The 22125-nt window shown below is 44.0% G+C and overlaps 1 long non-coding RNA gene across 1 annotated transcript; it reads right to left on the bottom strand.

The window, feature by feature from the left end:
* Window positions 1-1047: 1047 nt before the first annotated feature.
* On the bottom strand, window positions 1048-21301 carry LOC109297010. The gene is made up of 3 exons (XR_002097146.1): window positions 21291-21301; window positions 13675-13679; window positions 1048-1145 (listed from the first exon to the last, which is right to left on the bottom strand). It is a non-coding gene; the product is annotated as an uncharacterized LOC109297010 (long non-coding RNA).
* Window positions 21302-22125: the final 824 nt, after the last annotated feature.

Here is a 22125-nt window from a genome sequence, read left to right as displayed (position 1 = left end):
CACAAAAAAAATTCCCTTGCAGCAATATTAATTCCCTCATTCCAAAAATAAAGTATGTGGTTAAAACTCAAACCACGATTATTAGAAGTTGTGTTGAATTTTCCAGAAACATTAAAACAATGCTGGATGTTTCCAAGCCAGTTTGAAAAAAAAAAATTGTTATATATATAATTTGGTAACTATTCATTTAACTAAGGCCCTTATTCTATAAAGGTCCTTGCATGCTTGAGTGATCCATCTACAGTGATCATGGGCTGATATATTCATGAGCTTCAGAGGAAAAGCAAACATGTACATTCTTATGGGGAAACAGCAATGATTTTTTCTAATGCAAAGATTCACTCACAGGCTTAGCAGTATTCTATGAATTAAATCATGTGCATACATCTAAAAATTACAGTCCAAAGCTTTAAAACAAAGCATTTATTTTTTAATGTAAAGATTTTCATAATTTGAATCAACATTAGTTTATGTTCTATACATAAGGAATTGCCCATAGTTTGTGATTTATTTGCCAGTAATAATATAACATCCAAAAAACCAGCTACATTCAGCAGTGTTTACTTCTATCTTTTTCCCCACCATCTTTCAATGTTCCAATTAACTGATGGATACATTGGACACCTGAATTTTCAGAAGCAACCTAACAGTGAATCTCACCCTCAAGAAATAATTGTTGGTGGAAAAGCTGTTTGTTTCTTATTTGTTTTAACTTCTTGTTTGTTTTAGCTCTTTTTTCTAGGCACGACAAAAATTTAGTGTGCTCTTTTCCAGACGGCTAATAATGTTGGATTGAGGTATCTGAGCTTCTAAATTTCACCTCCCACTGCATCTTAATCTTGACGTACCATGTCCCTGTCCTGAGGCTTTTATAGTAAGGGATTGCCATTGTGTAGTGGGTTGTGTCATAGAGATTAGACTTGGCAGACAAAATATTTTAGAAAGTAGCCAATCCTGTAGTCAAGAAACCAGGTTTTGTAAGAATACCCTACCGAAAACAGGAATGCAAAACTCTAGAACTCTTGGTTCAGAGATGATTGCAATTTCTTAGTTGGTCTAATAAAAGGTATCATCTCTGAACCAAGAGTTCTAGAGTTTTGCATTTTTTTATCATCTCAGATCAACATAGCTACCAAATACAACTACTGAAAACAGACACTTGAGGTTGTTCTGATGGATCTGGTGGATCAGAGTCAAAACCTGGGAGTGGCATAGCCCTTTACATGGGCAATTTGGCCCTAGAATAAGTGGCAAGCAAGTATTAGGAGAGACTGTCTGAGGAAGAGTGTTATCTCAGATACTTTATGAGTGAAGTGGGACAATGGGCTTGTACACTGTATGTTCCCAGGGGAAAAGGTTTTGTCTCTAGAGAAACCTAACGTCTGTTTTTAGGACCCTGGTCTTTCAAGGTGCTAGTTGAGTGTATACCCAGTATAGTACCTCCTTTCAGAAAGATTAAGAGTGATGCTCTCTTTTTTCCACTATGAGAACACAGACATTTGGCACAGACTTAAAATCAGTCAGGTCATCAGGGTCAGTATGAAGAGAGTAGTTATGTGGACCAATTTTAGTCATTCATTGTTTATGGTTTATCATTCAAGATGTAAAGGAGAAAAACGAAGAAAGCATTGCCTTCTTCTCTTCACAGGCAGGCAGGACAACAGGCAATCATATTCCCTATGTTTGAGTGGGGATTGGGCCATCCTGCAAGTGAGGTGGCTGGGGTATAGGGGCCAAAATTCCCTCCTTCACAATCCCCAGAGGCTTGTATATCAAGTCAGAGACCCTGGCAGAACAGGTTCTATGCAAAACTGCAGCCCGTGCACCAGGGAGCTGGGACGGTTTGGGTCTGTGTGTAACTATCTAAATGGCACATTTAGAAGTACTGTACTCTTGAAGGACCAAGATAACACTCCCTCTCCCCCCACAATCAGAACTAATTGCCATTCAAACCCCGTGTGCAAATGCTGTCTCTCCCATGCCCCTATTTTGATGGGAGTCTAAATCCAGGGAAATAATTAGACCCAGGATGAATCTGAAGTCTGTTTTTAAATCGCAGTGAAAGAGATATAAAGATTCCAGACTTGTAAAGATTTATGCACATATTTATCTTCATGCATTTATGTTGCACTTCAGCACAAAACATACCCAAGTAATCTTTAAACTAGGTAGATTTTATCCTGGTAACTCTCTAGCTGTGACAACATGTAGCTCAGGAGAGGCTGCCAAAACCCATTGAAAAAAAAAAAAATATCAGGGTAATTTAGCCCATGCTGAGTTTCCTGCTGGCATGGCCACAATACTACCAGTACCTGAATTAGCTGCCAGTTTGGGTCTGACTATGCTCTAGGATAATCAGGCTATTTAAACTGAGAGTGTTGCTAATCTGGAGTGCAGACAGAAGTGACAATTTTTGCCTGATCTGGCCACAAAAAGACAAAACAACACAAAAACAAACAAACAAGCAGTTTATATCTGTGACTGAACAAGTGCACAGCTGCAAACAGCTTCAAAAGATGGCTGATTGGGTTAAAATCTGACCCCTCCTTGCATGAGGTATCAAATAAAGATATTTGAAAATGTAGCGTCTTTTGTAATTTGTGTCTGCAGAGTTCCTAGGCCAAGGGTCGTCAACCCCTGGCACGCATGCCAAGCATGGCACACAAAGCCATTTTCCTCGGCATGCACTGGGGCTGGGACAGGGAGGCAGCAACTGTTTGCAGCCTCCTGGCTGCAGCTGGCCTTGACTCTGGGTAGCTGCTACCAGCTGGGAGCCTGGGCTGCTCCCAGCAGGTGGCTGGGAGGCTGCAAGCCTTGCTGGGAGCAGCCCAGGCACTATGGCTGGCAGCAGCTACCCCAGAGCCAGGGCCGGCTGCAGCTGGGAGGCTACAAACAGCTGCTTCCTCGCCACTGTGGCCCCAGCCCTGGCCCCAATGGATGCAGTGCTGGCACCCACTGCCTTCCCAGAGCCCGGAGCCAGGAGACAGCCAGGGCCACGGGCAGGAGGGCAGCAGCTGTTTGTAGCCTCCCAGCTGCAGCTAGCCTAGGCTCTGGGTAGCTGCTGATAGCCAGAGTCTGGCCTGTTCCCAACAGGTGGCTGGGAGGATGAAAGCCCTGCTGCAAGTAGCTCAGGCTCCATAGCTAACAGCAGCTACCCAGAGCCTAAGTTGGCTGTAAACAACTGCTGCCTCCCCATCCCAGCCCCAGCTGCCTCCCAGCCCCAGTCCGAGTCCCAGGCTCTGGGGAGGCAGCAGATACCGGCGATGCTCCCCACTGTGCTGTCCTCACCACTGCTTCTGCAGAGTAGCGTTGGAACCCAGTGCAGCAGGGCACTGCTGGGGGGGCACAGAAAGCTACCTGCTGCTCCAAGCTCTCTTCTCTGGGACCTCTGGAGTCTTACACTCCTGCAGAGCTCAGGTACCTCTCTCTAGGCATGCCTGTCCCCTTCCCCCAGCCCCTGACCCAGTCTGTTCCCACTCATAATTACACACTGGAGTAGTGGGGGCCCCTACCCACCCTTCACTGGGGACGCAACTGGCCTGGTATATCTGGGGAATTACCCTGCCACGGGCAGTCCCATCAGCCCATCCTTCCTCAGCAGGGTGTAGTTTCAAGTCATACCTGGGATCAGGAGCCTCCTACCATCCCCATACCTCCTGTCCTTACCTCCAAGATGTTCTGAGCAGGAGCTCAGCTGGGTGTCATTATTCCAGCTGCCAGCAAACTGCTGCCTCAGTCCTGGGAGCCTGGATCTAAAATGGAGGCATCTCAGCCCTCTCCTCCTATCCCAGGGCTCTCCTGCAGTCATGTGACTGCCTCATTAGCGCTAGCCCACACCTGCAGGCTGCCCTGCTGCCAGCTCTCAAACTTTAAAGTGGCAGACACCAAAAGTGCCCTGCCACAATGTACAGACTCATCAAGAAAAGAAAGTACCTTAATGAAAAGAAAAAACCCCATGATCTTACAAGCCAGAAATGTGTTTAAAAAGGTGTGGCAGGGGATGGGACTGCACTCCAGACTGAAATCTGAGACAATATCTGAAGATAAAAGAAAAAGAGAAATAGTGTTGCTAGCATGTTCATTGGTCTGTAAGGGAAAGGAGAACAAGGCATTCCCTACACTTGCATTTTGGGTTAATGGAAAACAATTATCAAGTCTCACTTTGTCAGGTGCAAAAAATTGGGCATCTTTACATGTGTTCTGGGGCTGAGGGGGTGTTTTAATTAGAGTGACTCTCATTCAATTTGAGGTGCACGTTCAACGAGCATTAGTTAAAGTACCCCTGCCACCATTTTGTAATGGAGGGATGCTGAAAACACGTGACGCTGAGCCTGTTGGAACATGCTAATTGCGTCTGCTCCAACGCATTTTAATTAGAATGTGTCAGAGCAGGCATCAGGCACAAGGGCACCTGTAACTTAGGTGTTATCCCCTTCAGGCTGGACATTGCTTGTTGGCTGCTTATTTCACAACAACAGGCAAATAGCTGGTAACATGTCCAACACCAGGCCTACTTTCCCTTTGGCAGACTACTCCAGTTAACTCCACATCTGGTATTCTTTCCTTTCCAGCTGATCTGGACTCTCCCCTTTAATCACTCCCTTTGAACTGATGCCACAGTAGGTCTTTAATACTCCCTCTGGCTAACATGGGGTTTGAACACTCAATATATGGACATAACTCTAAAAACAGGGTTTATGTTGGGGAAGCCAACTAGTTATTTTTTTCTATTGTTAATTCTCCTCTTGAAGTAAAGATAATAATGAAAATCATTTACTTGGGGGGAAAAAAAACCCTAGCAGAAGCCCAATGACAGTTTTTAGAATTCTCCAAATGTTAAAATTGCTGGGACTACAGCAGAACAGCTGGAAAATTCTTCTGTCTCAGTGGTTCTCAGCCTCTATAAACTCAAGACACCCCTCCTTAGATTCTAGGTACCCCTCAAAAATGTCAGCTCTTCACTTTCATGTTTTGCTTTGGTTTTTACTACAAAATATAATATACAGATTCTTCTGTTGGAAACAACTCAGAAGGACCACAACAAATCAGAATGTTTTGACATCATAAATTCCTATTTGAAATCTCTAGGTTTATCTTGTGAATCATGGTTGCACACCTAGTACTAACAGTGAGTAGCACCCCACAACACCCTTGATTTTAAGGCACCCTAGCTGAGAATTACTATTATGCCTACATGACACAAAGGAAAGAGAGACCTTTCAGATCAGTGTCCTGGTTTAAAATTTAAATAACTTTTGGAGTTCAATTATAGTGTGATGTAAAATACAGTGGAAGACTGATTTACATATTTGCAACATTCAGCATTACATTCAAACTGCAATCAATAGTTGCTCTTTTATGTTATGTTAATTAAACAATTTTAAGTGACCTTTTAAATGTGTTTGCTTTGCAGTCATTTTGGTTTTTAGGGGGAAAAATTCCTTAATATAACTATTATTAAAATAATAGCACAGCTAAGGGCGAGAATTCTGTTGGTGTTTCTGTTATAAACTCTGCTTTTCATGGTTTATGACTCAGCAATAAAAGCACATTCTTGGATGAAATTTGGTACAAAGTCTCTCTGTACTGTCAAAAGCTGCCTCTTGTATAATTTCATTATACCCTGTCTCCAAACTTCATTTGACATTATAACAAACACTTCTTTTTAAAACACATTTCTCAGTCCATAGCAAACATTTCAGAAGCTGGAAAACAGGTTGTACCTTGTGAACATGCTGAACAGTAAAATGTCAATTATATAACCCCCCCCCACCACTTTGGTGGGGTATGCTCTGTAAAGTTACCCTTGGTGTATCAAGAGTTAAGGAGTTTTTGTTCTCCCTAACTGCACAAAGCCCTCACAGACAGTAAGGACTATGCAGTGGCTACCTGGGGTCTGATCCTTTACTCCTTGATCAGGAAAACTCCTTAAGAAGTCAGCTGGAATTCTGCCTGAATTAGGAGTACAAAACTGGACCCAAATCTTAAACCACTGGCCCACTATCATTGAACATTGAGTGGGAGGTAAGTCTCATGAAATATAAAAGCTACAGTATGTTGCAGCAACATTCAGAATCCTACTTAAACTGACAACAGCAAAGGAATTCCAAGTTTAGGCTGTCTCTGTCCATAATTCATCACATTATTTATTCTACAGAATTAATATGTATCGATACAGATGTAGCCCAGGTACACCCAGGGGTGTGCCCTGTCTGCAAGTGGAAAGGATGGGGAGGTCAGGCAAGAGGGGCCTGCCACCGGGGAGGAGTTCCCTTTTTTCTCTATAGAGCCAGGCCAAGAGAAAGCACTTAATTATATACAAATTTATTGCTATATAAATATGAATAAGAGACATTAAATATTTACAGTAGAATTGGTATGTGACACCATATACCATAACCTGCAATCAACACATTGTACCACTTCGAGGGACTGCAAAACAGAACAGGTAACTGGGAACTCAGTACAGATAATCCACAGTGCAGGCAATAATTAACACCCCTGCACAGATGAACATGAACACCCTGGAACAGGCAACCTTGAGCTGCTCCCAGGGCCGGCTGTCAATGCATTGATCCATACACCATATGGGGCCCAACTAGCCTTGAAGTGCTCCCAGGGACGGCTCTCCATGCACCAATCCACACACTGTCCTACCCAGCCACTTGCCAGGTTCGCAGGCTCAAGCTGCCTTGAGCAGCTCCTGGAGCCTAAATGCCATGCACCGATCCGCACATCATCGAGGCTCAGGTGGGGTCCTGATGACAGTCTTCTCTGGAGCTCCTCTCTCCTTGCCATCCCTCACTGCATCTGCCCAGCTTGCTGAGCATGCCAGACTTTTATTTACACCAGAGGCCCTGCCCCGAAGTCCACTGGACCTGCAAAGCACAGTCTTCAATCAGGTCCAGGGAGTCCTCACCCCGCAACCCCTGAGCAGGGGCAGGGCAAGTCCCTCCCAGCCACTACCTGGTTGGTGGAAATGTTTCACCAATCTGAAGTGTCATTCTCCAAGCCTGGCTTGCCAGGCAAAAGTGGCAAGCCCGCCACACAAACAATATGTGAAAAAAAAAGATTACAATTGCAAAATAAAGCTCTTCAAAGTTTAGGAAATACCAGCCTTAATTCAACTTCCCTGTGCATACACAGTGTGATACAGTTTAATTCTATAGTCCTAGACTGTTTTTCCATAGGTCCCCAACTTCATTTTGTGCACAGGCAATGAAGCTGTTTTCATCTTCAAAATGCATCTAAGGACATCTACCACATTTACTTAAGTCATGCCTACAATAAATACCCAGTTATTCATTTTGTTACAGTGTTTTCTCTGGTGCTTATACAATGCTAATACATTTATTTCTGGATTTTCACAGCAAGACAAGAGCATGATCCCTGTTTGACAGACTTGGCAGGAAAGAAACAAAGAGCTAGATCTGCAAAAGGACTTAGGCACCACTTCAAAGCACCTTGTTGCCTAGTGCAAACCCTTACCCAGGCTCCCTATGGAGTACATGGGAAGAGTTATGCAAAACTCTAGAATTCTTGGTTCAGAGATGAATGGACCAACTAAGACATTTTATTGGACCAACTAAGAAATTGCAAAAAAAATTATCTTCTTCTGCCAGCTTGGGAACAGTTAGGTACCTCATAATAGCCATCACACTAAGTAGAAAGCCACCTAAGCCAGGCAGTGAGAATTACCAAGGAAGGTTATGTGACTTAAACCTTCAAAGACTTACTCATCTCCATCCTGGCTGCTTGGAATCACTCACACCCCTTCATGTGTACCCAATTAGCATTTACAACCCTGAACCATCTTGGGGAGGTACATGCCTAAGCCAGCCCTATCTTAAAGGAAGAATCTAGTATCCTCTCTTTATTTAATGGCACACTCAGGATGGCACTCACTTCAGATGTGAGAGAACTGCGTTCCAATTCATTCTCTGCCCGAGGGAATTCAAACACACATCTCACAGGAAATGCTGATATTTCGGAGTAGGATTTCTCAGCCTTTCCTGTTGAAGTTGTTCCACTTTGCTGTTCAGCACCATGAAAACTTACCTCCCGGCATGGCCAGAAGCAGGCATTCAGTTTCCTGGGGAACTTTGAGAGATGAAAACTTATTTAATCTCTAGGAAAACTATGTATTAGTCTTAGAAGGGAGCTAAGCAGTAGGGCTGTGTGAAATTTTGCCAGCTGTTTCAATCTGACACTGTTTCAACTCATTTCGAGCTCAAAACAGCGAAATCGAATTGAAGCAAAGGGCTTCAAAACAAAACAAGGCTAGTTGAAATGTTTCGAAAGTTTCAAAACGTTTCAAATTTTGAAGCAGCCAGCAGTGAGGTGGTGGGAGACAGGGGAGAACCAGGGCTGCGCTCCCAGCAGCAGCCAGGAGCACAGCCCTGGCTCTCCCTGTCTCCCACACCGGGCTGTGGGAAGCCAGTCACAGTGTGGGAGAAGGGAACTGAGCCCAGGCTTAGTTCCCTTCCCAAGCACTGCAATCAGGTTGGGGAAAGGAACTGAGCTCAGTTCCTCTCTCCAGCCCTACGATGGGACTGGGGAAGGAAAGTCAGCCCAGCTGGGCTGACTTCCCATCCAACACATTAGATTGGGCTGGGGATGGGAAGTCAGCCAAAAGTTAGAAGCTGAACTCAGCTGGGCTGAGTTCCTTTCCCCAATGGTTTCAGCCCAATGGTTGGTTGAAATGTCGAAACAGCATCGAAACAGCCTCACTGTTTCAACGAAGTGAAAGGGAACAGCTGTTTCGACTCAAAATTAAATTCAAAACAAAACTCTGTTTTGTCCAAACCTCAAAACTGAAGTCAAAATGGAACAGTGCCATTTCACACAGCCCTATTAAGCAGTGCTTCTTGGGACTTTTGTATTTAAAGGGGATGTCTATATTGCAGCAGCAGTCTGCTCCTGAGAGGATGTTTCCAAGCACAGTCCACCTCTTCACTCCCTCATGTAAAATTCAAACCTAGAAATACAGTGGTGAGGCTGCTCAGGGGTCTTCCCAAAGGCTTGCTCTCAAGCTTGCCACAGACCAAGTACCATACTACAACCTTAAACCTGTGTCCTCAGCCTGCCACACTGCAGCTTGTCACCCAATTTGGTCAAGGCTGTCCTGAAGCCTCCAGCATTATATGGTCCTACACCCACTCTCTGGCAACAGAGTGGCTTGTTGGGGTCAGCTGATCCTCCACTTTCCCAACCCCCACCCCTGACTGTGCACAGGAATTGTCTAGGCAACAGGGCTTAATCTAGTCCTATGCTGCTCTGCCTGATCTTCTAGCTTGCTGACTCAGCTTGTTCCTAGACCTCACTCTCAGACTGACCTCCTGGCTTCCTGACCCAGCCTATCCCTATATTTGCTTGCTTCTCCTGACTCTGGTCAGCACCTTGTTTCCTTGAGTGTCTTCAAACCTGGTTGCCCACAACCTGGTGTGATACTGTGATCCCAGGGGCAGCCATGGAGGGACACTGTGGATGACTTGACTGGGGCCTATCAATATTTGGAGCATTTCATGGGAGAAAAGGAGGCATACCTGAGAGCAGCCTGGACAGGTGCAAATTATAAATAGAGTTATTAACCATTTTTGCAACTTACCAAAAGTTGTGGACTCTCCATCATTTCTAGTCTTGACTTCAATACTGAATAGTTTTCTGTTGTTGTGCTGCCTGTCCCCTCCCTGGTCTGCTGCTTACATACACACACAACAGCTGCCTGTACCATTTGTGGTACATGTGCAGCAGGTTGGCCAAACCTGATCTAGCCAGATCTCCTACATAACACTCAAGCTGTAGAAATTGAAACGTATGCATAATGTGTCTTTTGGAAAGCTATCTAGTATTTAAGTCAAGACTGGAAATGATGGAAAATCCACAACTTCTAATAAGTGATAACAATGGTTAATTGCTGTATTGAAAATGTGCACTTCAATTTTAGTCTGAATTTGCTGGCTTCAGCTTCCAACTTTTGGCTCATATTATGCTTTTACCTGCTGGAGGACTCTCATCTATCAAAAGTCTTCTCACCATATAAGTAGGTCTGGTTTGGGAAAAGTAACCCTGCGATTTTTTTTTCTGATAAATTAAACAGAATAAGCATCTTACAGTAGCTTCACTCTATAAGTGTTGTCTAATTGTTCTGGTATCTTCTTTTCCACCCTTTCCAGTTTTTCATTATCTTGAGGTGGAAGCTGTGGAAGAGAATGAGAGAAGTCGCTCTGTACCTTAACCTCCGTCTGTGGAGGGAAGCTTCCTGGCAACCAGGCACTTCTGTCTGGGCTACGATTCCTGGAAGAGGGGTCCACCTATGCCCTGTCTGTGACCACCTCTGTTCAAGGACTAGTGTACCTAATGTGAACAAAAAAGTTAGGCTAAGACAATGTTCAGACTCCACATCACTGATTTTTCCTGCAACAGGAAACTGACTTAAAAGGCTAAGAGTCTGTAACTGCTCAGCACAAGACAAACAATACAATCACATACCATTTACACAGTAGGCTAAGTCCTATCATTTTTAGTAAGACCAAACAGACCTTGATTTAACTGAAGTCAGGTCTGAATGAAAACTATAAGGTTCGCACTCTGTCTGTGTATAGGTAGATCAGTAATGGGGTTATAACAACAGGCTGCATATTAAAAAAAAATTAAAACCATCAGGAGGGCATGATTGTATGCAAATAAGTATTTTGCAACAACAGCTTGAACTTCTTTACACAGCTGATAATGAGAGATTTATATGGAAAAGTGCATTGTTGAACACGAGTGGGGTTTCTGCCTATTGGGGTTGGAGGAAGGAATTAAGCCTGTTTGAAATAAATCAATTAATTGCCAAGTTGTTAAAAATACTACGAATAAAGCTTGACTTTTTTTCCCTTCCTTTCTTAGCTTCTTGAATCATAACAGGTGCTAGTGAGAGTGCCAATCCATGGCATACTGCAGTATGTCTATGCTAACAGAAATTCTGGCCAGAGCACAGCATGACTTGCTTATTTGATCATGGGCGCAGAAAGTGCCTTTGCACATACCAGTCAGATACCTGCTGACCTAACTGTCTATTTGCATGTGTAAAAAGGGATTGTAGCAGGGATAAGAGATGAACCATCTTTGGGAAATGCTCCTTAATACGTACTTTGCGTACCTGATTTTTCTTTTTGGAGGTTCCATAAACTTTGAGCTCCTATCCGTCCCAGGAAATACAACATTTCACTCAACTATGATTGAACAGGAAAGGGATCTCCCTGCCCTTTATTGCAAATTTCCCTTTGGTGGGTTTAAAACTCTTTAAATGGTGGCCTGACTTTATTTACTGTGATTTCTTGCTCTGACTTGGTAAAGATTCCACAATGGCTTTTTTCACCCAGGGTTTAGCAATCTAAAAGTGTAAAAAAAGAGTACACAGCACACCAAATTAACACTGATGTAACTCAATTTTATTCAGCTCCACTACATCAGGGCTGTCCACCACTGCTAGAGCTGCTCGTTGGCACAACTCTGAAACACCAGGGGGTGAATGCTGCCATGACTTCCCATCTCATTCCTTTGCCTGCTGCTGAATTCAGTGTCTTTGGTCACTGTGGGTGATTAAAATTGGTACCAGGGGATAAAGGAAGGCAAGTGGCAGTGCCATTCACCCCACAAATTCCAGAGTCACGCCAATGTAGCAGACTCTAGCAGCAGGGGTGACAAACAAGCAGGTTGTCCAGTTTGCAAGAAGCCCTGCGGTCTGGATCTGACCCACAGGAACAAATGAGTTGGACTCCCCTGACTACATAAAGGTGAAATAAACCTAGAATCCTTTTCACCAGGTTCTCTGATCGGAATGTATGTGCTCTATGATAAAAAAACCCAGAAGTTCCTTGAGGAGGTCAACCTCACAGACTCGGTCAATGCCTTGCTCGCTTGCGCTCTCTCTCTCTCTCTCTCCAGAACAACTCTCCTGCTCAGCAGTAAGTCTGCAGAGGGCTCTCTTCTCTTTTCACCTTTTAATCATAATTTGTAAGTGGATATGGTGACTGGAAAAACTGCACGATCAACAGTTCTCAGAACGGAGGTTCTCCGATTATCCACATAGCAGGTAACTGGACAACTGTAGTGCAAGTTTCCTTCCATTGCCTCATTAATGTGTCTCTGGCCTGACTGGGTTAAACCATGTCTAGAAGTAAATGGATATTTCAGTATCTGTACCCATTCAGTTCCCAACCTCTGATGCAGCCATGATGGTAATCTGAGCATCTACCCTCAAAAGCCCCTTACAAGAAAACAGTAGGTAGGTAGTAAAGAAGATAAATAGTTAAATATCACTGGGTGTCCTTGGTCTCTGCTCTGCTCTGTAGGGAAAAGGGGAGAGCTGGTCAGCATCTAGGCAGCCACGATCCCACTGTGTACACGCACCCGCTGACATCTGTTCAGTTAGAGAGGGGGTTCCCTCCACATACCACCGGGGTTACATATATCCTCAGCTATAGTGAGATACAGTAATCAACCTGGAAGTGGCAAATGTATTCATCTCCAGTATTTAACCAGTCCCCAGAAAAAGGGATAAAGTTTGCTAGCAGTCTTCAGGTAAAAGAAGGCACTTCTGGGAACTGTTGCAACAGTAAGCTCAGTAAGCCACTCCACAATTGAAAAAGCCTCTTGGATATTGTGGAAGAAAGCCAGCATTTCTAAAAATTAAATGTTTTTAAAGTAAAAATCAGTCAAATCTGAATAATGAGGGGTCAAACAAACAAGACCCAAAGGCTTCAAAGCAGCATGATTCAATAAATACATACGTTAGTCAAAGGTGGAGACACTATCATAATCAGTTCTTTGAGGCATTTCCCCTTTCTGGCCAGCATTATTTTGGTCTTGTTTGCATTCAGTTTGAATCAATTACTCTCAGAAAATGAGAGCAGTCCCCTGTTGTGTCTTGGTCTGTACCTTGTGAGAGTGATCTAGATGTTTTTATCTTTTATCAGCCAGGAGAGACATGGATCCGTTATATAGGTGGTGCTGTCATACTGATCAGGGCTTCCTGAGCTTAAGCATGTGTGATAAAGTTACATTCACTCAAAGGTGGTGGGGCATAGCCTGACCTGGGGCAGAATTTTCTTTCCCAGTTACTTCAGCTGATCTTGTCAGGGAAGCAGGCTGACAACAGTTCCAAACAGCAGTCAGTGCTTATGCCTATTGGCTGGGGTATGCAGTCTAGGTTGATTAACCAGTTCCTGAGGCAAAATAGTTCAGCTGGCCAAGTTTTACTGTTATAGGTAGAGAAGTAGAAGGCTCTTTTTGCCTCCTTTACAACAGTGTTGGGCCATAGTTTCATTTACTTGCAGAATAGCTATGAAGTATATATTTTTGCTTTGTTTGTATATTACTATACCTGACATATGTTAGACAATTAACTGGTTAACTGTGCAAAAAATGTAGACCAGCCACATGAGCAAAGTAATTATCACACAATAAAAATGTCTATCCAAGTCTAAAAAGAGCTGACAAGCTACAAAGTTAGTGCTTGAAAATGTGTGATAACACTATAGCTGGCTTATAGTTTTAATTTGAACATGTGGCAGGGCCCTTACACTGTTCTTTTCTTTTCCACCCTCTAATTTTCCTCCACTTCCGAGCTCATGCACACCATCCAGAATGAATCAAACACCCACACAATTTAGGGCACAGTGTAACAAACACTTGTAATTTGAACCTGTTTTTCCCCTCTTTTATTATACATCATAACTGGGAGTGTTTCTTAATGATGATTTAAAGCAGTACAGAAATGGGTGCTGCTGCTTTGTGGGCACTTAGCTGTGTTGCATTTCTCTCTGAGCACACTGACAACTCATTGAAACAGTGAAAACTAACTGTTTTCCCCTTGTAAGTCACTAAGCAGCTCTTTAATCCACCATATCACTTATTTTCTCTGTTTTATAACACCTTTTTCTTATAAGCAAGTTTTTCATCCATACATTTCAAGGCCCTTGGCAAAAGCAAAGGAGTCACCCCCCAGTTTGCACATCAGGAAACTGAGACAGCCATTGAAGGAACTTGTCCAAAGTCCCAGGGCAGCGGTATGTCAAAGCCAAGTACAGACATTCCTCTCCTGAGCCATATCCGGTGAACTATGCGACTGCTACACAGCATTCCCACATTTCCTCAAGCTACCCTGCTCCTCTGGCAGACTTTGCCCATGGTACAACATTACCCAGTTTTTGCTGTTTATTCCATGTTCACAATTAGCCAAAAAGGCTTATTTTGTCAGAACAGTCAAGCAAATATTTCTACTTTCTGCTCTCTCCTCAGCTCTTCTATGGAACTAATTATCTTGGTAGCCACCCTTACTCAAGGGCATGATTCAAAACCCTTGTGAAGTTAACAGCAGACTTTTAATTGGATTAAATTAGTTTTTGGCTCAGGCCTAAGTCTACCTTGCTGCTACCCTCCTCTATTTTTCAAACCCTTTCTTAAAGTAATCTTAAGAGAGACTTACAAAGCAAGTCTTCTTTGCCCCAAATATTAATCAATAGATGGTAAACTATATTTAAATGCCTACTGAAATGAACAAGACAGTGCTAATTTTACCAATTCCTTGTCTATTATTGTAATGGTATTGAGTGATATGATTCCGCCCCCTCCACTCCACAGGTGATGAGACCTATTAAGAATATTAGCCAAGGGAGTCCTGCTTCAGCTCCAAAAGTGATAGGAGTCTCCAACTCTGAATAGAAAGAAAAAGAGTTGTAGCATCAGTGCCTCTCTGTGGAAGCAGATTTTTTATATGCTTATTATGTTGTCTGTTTAGATCGGTGATTCTCAGCCAGGGTGCCACAGCACCCTATGGTGCCTTGATATCCTTTCAATGGTGTTACAAGGTGATATGCACTGTTAGCTATGCAAACATAATCCACAAGATAAACCCAGAGATTTTAAACAGAAATCCATAGTTGTGAGTTCTTTATAAACAAAAACTGCTCTAATATTTTTCTGTGGTCAGTAAAAGAGTGAAAACAAAGAGCTAGCATTTTTGAGGGGTGCCTCAACTCTATCCAGGGGTGCCTTAAGTCTAAAAAGTTTGAGAATCACTGGTTTACATTTATAGCTTTTCAAGCCAAGGACTCTGCTTACATATTTGCCTGTGAAGCATATGATATTCTTGTGATTCCATTGCAATAATCATATATATCTCTTATGATGGAATAGGTCAGTTACTCCACAGCTGAAAACTCTCTTGGATATTGTAGAAGAGAGCCAGCATTTCTAAAAAATAAATATTTTAAAAGTAAAAGTCAGTCAAATGCATTCATACTTAATATCCCCATCAACTACTTTGTTCTTATCAAGGCAATATCAGTACATTCCTTTAATAAATCTTTCATGCCTTTTTTCACTTTTAATAATGGGAGAGGCTAAACATTTTTATAAAAGTGTTATGTGTTTACTACAAAAGTTTCTTTGAGTACAAGAAAGTAATTTTAAATACAGTTGTGTCTCATGATTGTAAAATGTCTTATGTATGGGCAATTGGATGCAGCTCTATCTCCAGCTCATTCAGTAAATTCTTGGAAAAGACATGAAATCTTATTAAAAAGGAACAAGCTGGCCCAAAAGATAAATGAGCTGATGAAAAAATATTAAAAAACCCCAGTTTATTCCAGTGAAAAGAATGGTGATATCAAACAAATCAAATTATTCAGGGTCTGTCTGCAGGAGACAAGTTGGTATCTGGAGCCATTTATGTAACTGTAACATGATTGTAGACAATTTCAGAACTAAGAAGTCAAACTATATTTTTGTAACCAGACCATAACATACTAATAACAAGTTCAATTCAGCTGCAACCACAACAGCTTTTTATACAACCCAGTATCAGTGCTGCTCTCACATTCACATATTCCACTGGGACTGAATGCATTTGAATCTCTGCGTTCTGGAAAACCACAGAGCAATGTCCAGAGCACATTACACAGAGCAGCACCAGTGGCATGTAAAGAAAGAGCTAAACAGAAAACTGAACAAAAATTGGCAAAAATACTCAAGACACTGAAATTTCCCAGAATTTTTCTGAAGAGCTCTGTATGCTGCAGTGCATCCTACCTCACTGGGATGTCAGAGGAAATAAAGGAATGTCCATGGGAACACAGGATTGGAATGGACCTCCCAGGCTACCAAGTCCTTTCAACTATATTTGCAGCAAGCAAGCTAAGCAGATTCAGAAGCAAGGGTAAGAATTCACATCTATGAAGCTCAAGAGTATAATGGCATAGTTTAGTCAGCTGTGTGCCAGTCAGACCTCTAGCACAGATGGCACACAGTCAGGTGCCATGATTACCAAACATGTTTACCATACTGCATGTAAATACAACCACGCTTAGAGACAGTTGCTAAGTACGTACAAAAGATACAGTTAAAAGTGATAGCATACACCAGGGCTGTCCAACTTCTGAGCAGCCCCAGGCAACTCCCCCCTTGAGCTGTGAGCCTGTGTACTGCATGTTGCATGGGATTCCTGCCACACGGGCTGTGCAGACCCCCTACCACCACTGCTGCATAGGCAGCATGCCCCCACTGGATGGACTGCCTTGCCCCACCACCATCAGAAGCTTGGAAGAGGGAGGAGGCCATCCAGATACCCCAGCAGAAGCAGCAGGGGTAGTGGCTGGGTGGGAGTTCATGAGCTGGGTGTTAACCCTTTACAGGTTGGATGCAGCCAGTGGGCTGCCAGTTGGACAGTCCTGGCAAAGACAACATGCAAGCTCAGGTGAGGAGCTGAAGCTTGTGCAGTCTGGAGATTCAAATGTGAGGAGATGAAAGCCGGCACAAGTTCTGACCTCTAGAATTCAACTGCTCCACTGAAGCCCGAGTTTGCTGATCTTTAGGGCAAAGCCCATCTCCCTTCACCATCTTGTGCCAGAAGTAGTAAGGGAAGCTTGCAATTGGCATGAATAATTGAAGGGAGAGTTACATGTTTTTATTCAGCTTTGCAGCATACCAAGTCATGCTTTGTACTGTATATTTGCCCAGAGGTTTATCTAACAGTTGCATTTTATAAATATTGAAGTTAGGGTGGTCCATTAAGAATAGAAGCTGGCTACACCCAAATTCAGATCCCTATCACAGACTTTCATATTCCCGATGTGATTCTCTAATTTCACAACCTCCTAAACTGAAATAATTACTCAATTGTTCAAAAGCTTGCTTCTGTGTTATTATTACCTTAGTCTAAGGCAGTGGTTCTCAACCTTTATAAAGCCTTTTTGAATTTGGTGGCAGCCCTGGGACCACTGTTGTGCTGCCTTGACTCCATATAGCATCTCCTGAAATACAAAGCGCATGGAGGGGCAGCAGGTAGAACTGTCCTGTGTGCCTCTTTTTGGGAGGAGGAACCAAGCCAGGAAAGGCTTTAGCCCAAGACTTTAAAGAGTTTTAATGCTTTTTTCCATTTAAAAGCATTAGTTATATTTAGCTCTCCTAATAAGACAAAAAGTATCCCCATTGATACCCATTTGTATCAATTTCAACTGTTGTATGTTGTCTGCTGCCCTTACAGATACACAGCAAATAACTACAACCTTGGAATTTAGTCTTTTTTTCTAAAGAGAAAGCATAGGTTGCTGCTGAACATTAATTAATACATTAAATAATATTTGCTATGTATTCCCATTTATTCTCCTAACTACCCTTAACATTTTAAGATGAGTCATTTCAGATCTTATTCCAGGGCCACCATATTTGTAATTTCTTAAAATTGATTCATAGATTCATAGACATTAGGGCTGAAAAGGACCTCGCAAGATCATTGAGTCCAGCCCCCCTGCCATAGGCAGCAAGTCTACTAGGGTCAAATGATCCCAGAAAGATGGGATCCAGACACCTTTTGAATGAGTCTAGAGTAAATGTTTGCACCAGACTCTGGGGGGAGTCTGTTCCAGACCCTGGATGCTCGGACCATAAAGGAGTTTTTCCTTATGTCCAGTCTAAATTGGCCTACCAGAAGTTTGTGTTCGTTAGACCTAGTTATCCCTTATGGGGGGTTGTCCTGGTGAACAACTGTTCTCCCAGATCCTGGTGCACCCCCCTTATATACGTATAGATTGCTGTCAAGTCCCCTCTATGGGCGTCCCCTCTGAGCCTTCTCTTCTCCAGGCTGAAGAGTCTCATGTCACTTAGCCTCTCCTCATAAGGCTTGCTCTCTTGGCCTTTGATCATGCTGGTGGCTCTGCTCTAAACTCTGTCAAGCTTATCCATGTCCCTCCTGAAGTGGGGAGCCCAAAACTGGATGCAGTACTCTAGCTGCAGCCTCACTAAGGCAGAGTAGAGTGGGAAGATGATGTCCCTGGTTTTGCCTGAGATGTATCAGTAGATGCATGCCAGAGTTTGGTTTGTTTTCCAGCTACAGCATCACACTGATGGCATATGTTCATCTTGTGGTCAATCAAGACCCCCAAGTTTCTTTCAGTCGTGGTGCTTTTTGATTCATGTTAATGCAACTTTAATAAACATTATTAGAAAGACACAGATTTGTAATGTACAAACCTGCACAGTTCAGAGGTTCTCCACAAATAAGAAGTCAGCCAAGAGCAATTTAGGAATTGGTAGGTGCCTTTTACATTGCTAAGGACTACATGCTGACTAGGAGCTAGTTGCCCTTGATCTCCTAAAGTAAAGATTATTAAATACTTGCAAAAATGTTCTGTCTACCAGGAAAATGGATTAGTTTAAAGAATTTGACTTTGAACTCACTAGCTTGATAGCATATAAACTGTGACCTGCAATATTCTGTTTCTCAGATTAGATCCTAGTAGTTCATACTTCTTGATAAAAACAAATCTTGTTTATTATCTTCATGAAAAGAATCTAGCAATGTTCTGCAGACAACTCTGTACAATAACCAACAGCACTCTCTGCTCTCAACTGGATCACAAAACAACATACGCTCCCTGTTTCAGTTTCCAGCAACTTCTCTTAAAGAGACAGTGTACTGGTTCTGCAATAGGCAAGCTCACATAACCAATCTCAGCAGACAGACAAGCCAAAAATTTAATGTTCAAAGAAAATTAGGTTCCTTCCAACCCTTAGAAGTGCTTCTATGCTCACAAGCAGGGCTGCAGTAGGCATAAACAAAAAGTCAGTTAACTGGACACCTATTCCCATAATCATAAAAAATCTCAGTTATTGAAGGGCAGGCTTTGCTGTAATAAACCTCTTTTTATTTTTGGTAATAATTTTTCAGGAAGAATTCTATATATAGAATAACTTGGGCCACTCTTGCCTCAGCAAGTGTGTGCAAGAGACAGGACTCTATATTGGGTGCACAAAGCACAACCTGTACCCTAAATACCAGTCCTTTTTAATACTGAACTATCCCTTAGATGAGGGGTTGTCAACCAGGGGTATGTGTACCCGTAGGGGTACTTAGAAAGGTTGCAGGGGGTACGCATGAGTGAGCAGGTGGGGACAGAGCATGCCCTGGGGCATGGCGGCAGCGTCTCCCCCAGCACATTCCCATACTTTGCTTCTTAGAGGAAGAGGGAGGGGTGCACTGGATGTCACTAGCCCCAAGGAGCACACCATAGTGTATCCCTGCCCCCCACCTCAGCTCACTCTCTGTGCCCACTTCTAGGAGACAGCAGTGCCCCTCTGTGGGCCTCCACACAGACACATGTGCCACTTGGCCGGATGTGGGGGAGCGGAGGGCTCACACGCAGTGGCCACCGCCACCGCCGCTTTCCTACAGCCAGTCACATGTGCAGCTCTGTGGGCTGGTGACGGGCGGTGTGTGATTGGCCACACACAAGGCCCGTCAGCAGCCTGCAGAGCTGCACATGTGACTGGCCATGGGAAAGTGGTCAGGATGTGGCAGCAGTGGTGGTGGCGGTGCACGATGTGGTGGCAGCAGCAGGCGCTGCATGTAAGTCTCAGTGCCTGTGTGGCCCTCAGAGGGGCACTGCTGCCCTCGCCCCCACCCCAGCCCTGCTCTTCACAGAAACACACTCCCCCTCGCCATTCTTGATCTCGCCCCCCCTGTTCCTTCCCCCCACACACACTTACCTGCTGGGGGAGGGGTGTCTGTATGTGTGTCTGCATCTGCGTGTGTGTCTGTCTGTCCCCTGCCCACCCGGCAGCAGCAGGCACATGGCATCGTGCAGCTCTTGGGGTAGCAGCAGCGAGGTGCAGAGTCCAGCCTGCAGCAGAAACTCCCTTCACTCCACACATGGATCTAGGGGGCATATGCCTCCCGGGCCTCCACCAGGGTGCACACAGTGGTGGGAACCACCCTCCCCTTCCCACAGTCCCCGGATGAACCACTCTCACAGCTCCGTCCCGCACTCTGCCCCGGCTGTGCAGCACCTTCCCCTGTCCCAGCCCCAGTCCCAGTCCCACTCCCTTCCTCACCACAGTGGCCTTGATCTGCACCCCCCCCTTAAAAACAAGAAAAAATATAAAGGGGTACATGAGCTGAAATGTTGAGGCAGAAGGGGTACACTTGTAAAAAAAGGTTGAAAACCCCTGCCATAGGGCATTTGTACACATGCTTGCTCTGCAGCAGCAGGTGCTTTGAAAAGCACCTGGCACTGCAATGCATGCAGTTGTATAATTAACAAAATGAGCATTAGCACTGAGAAAATGCAGGTGGCGCACTTTTGACTAAGTCTGCTCTGATGCGCCAAATGGGCAAAAATGTATGTGTATAGATGCCCATAGAGTTTATTTTGTATTTGAGCATTATGCTGCCAAACTAGGAAAATGAACCACCATGATACAGGCTAAAGATGCATACTTAAGAATTATGTCTATGTCTGTGAGGTGCTCTGCAATCCCTGAGCCCTGAAATCATGCATAAGTAGTAGCAATAGTAATAATAGTTTTGCCTAGCTATGTTTCCATTCTGCTTCATATATCAGTTGAAAACCGCCTCTTTTTTTACCTACCTTTAGGCCTCACATTCTGTCCCTCTTGCTTTCTGAGCTCATAAAAAATGCTACAATTTGTTTCACTAGAAACTCTTTACCCATCTGTTGTATATAATTTATATGCTAACTTGTTATTTTTAATGTATTAATATGTTTTAATTAACTAGTAGTTCTAGTTTTAGTTAACACAGCAGTTCTCACAGAGGTGCAGCTTGGCAGCCACAATGCATAATCCGCCACAACACATACATACACAGAGGTGACACCTGTGACTGCTACTCCAGTCCCCTGGCCCCCTGCAGTCACACTACTTCGTTCTTAACCATTTCTGACTCAGTCAGCACACCCTCCACTACCTTTCTGAATGTTGCTGCACCAGTGGTTGAGATGCACTGGTGGTGCTGCTTCAGCTTATCTCAGTGCTTCTCACTGGGTTCTGCTGCCTCCAGGTAAAACTGCCCCATACCTGCCGCAAAACCAACCTGGGAAGAGCTGTAGCAGCTGCACATGCTCCTCCTGCATTAGGGCTCTGATCAGCCTAAAGCAGGCAGGAGCTGCCTGATACTGTGTAGCCTTTCCCTGTCCCCAGCAGTCCTCCTGGAAACAGTGAAACTATCCTGTATGCTTCTGTTCCTTGGGAGGAACATGAGAGGGTTCAGATAGGAAAGGACTACAGCCCAGCCAGCTTCTGCCTGGTTTTGGCTGATCACAGCCCTAAAGCAACAGGATTATGCACAAGGCAGTTTTACCTGGCTGCTGCTGCAGTGACAAAGCCTGTGTTGTGGCACTCCAGGATGATGCAGCCCCTGGTTGAATACCATAGTTTTAGACTCAAGACCCCTCTCAGAAAATTTAAGCTTTTACTTTTTACTTGGTTTTGACTATGGGAAAATAACATAACAGAGCAATGTTTCTGTTGCAAAGAATTCAGAAAGACCACAACAGGTTAGAGTTTTTGACACTGTGGATTCCTAATTTGCATGAATGACACATGCCCCCAGCGGCTAAGGGGGGCACGGCAGTGGCAGGAGCTCAGCGGCAGTAAGCGGGAGCGCCTGCAGACACTGCCAGTGGTGTTGGGGGGGGAGGAGTGGGGAGGCGAGTGCCACCCAAGGGTCGGCAACCACCTGCAGATGCCTCTGGCAGTTGCAGTGGCGGCCAGAGGGGATCACTGACCACCTGCAGATGCCACCGGCGGTGTTGGCGGGTGGGAGGAAGGGTGGTGAAC

Source organism: Gavialis gangeticus, unplaced genomic scaffold (assembly GCF_001723915.1).
Source record: "Gavialis gangeticus isolate Ggan-Ray unplaced genomic scaffold, GavGan_comp1, whole genome shotgun sequence".
In the NCBI taxonomy this organism is placed as follows: Eukaryota; Metazoa; Chordata; order Crocodylia; family Gavialidae; genus Gavialis; species Gavialis gangeticus.
This window is presented reverse-complemented; position numbering and strand designations above follow the sequence as displayed.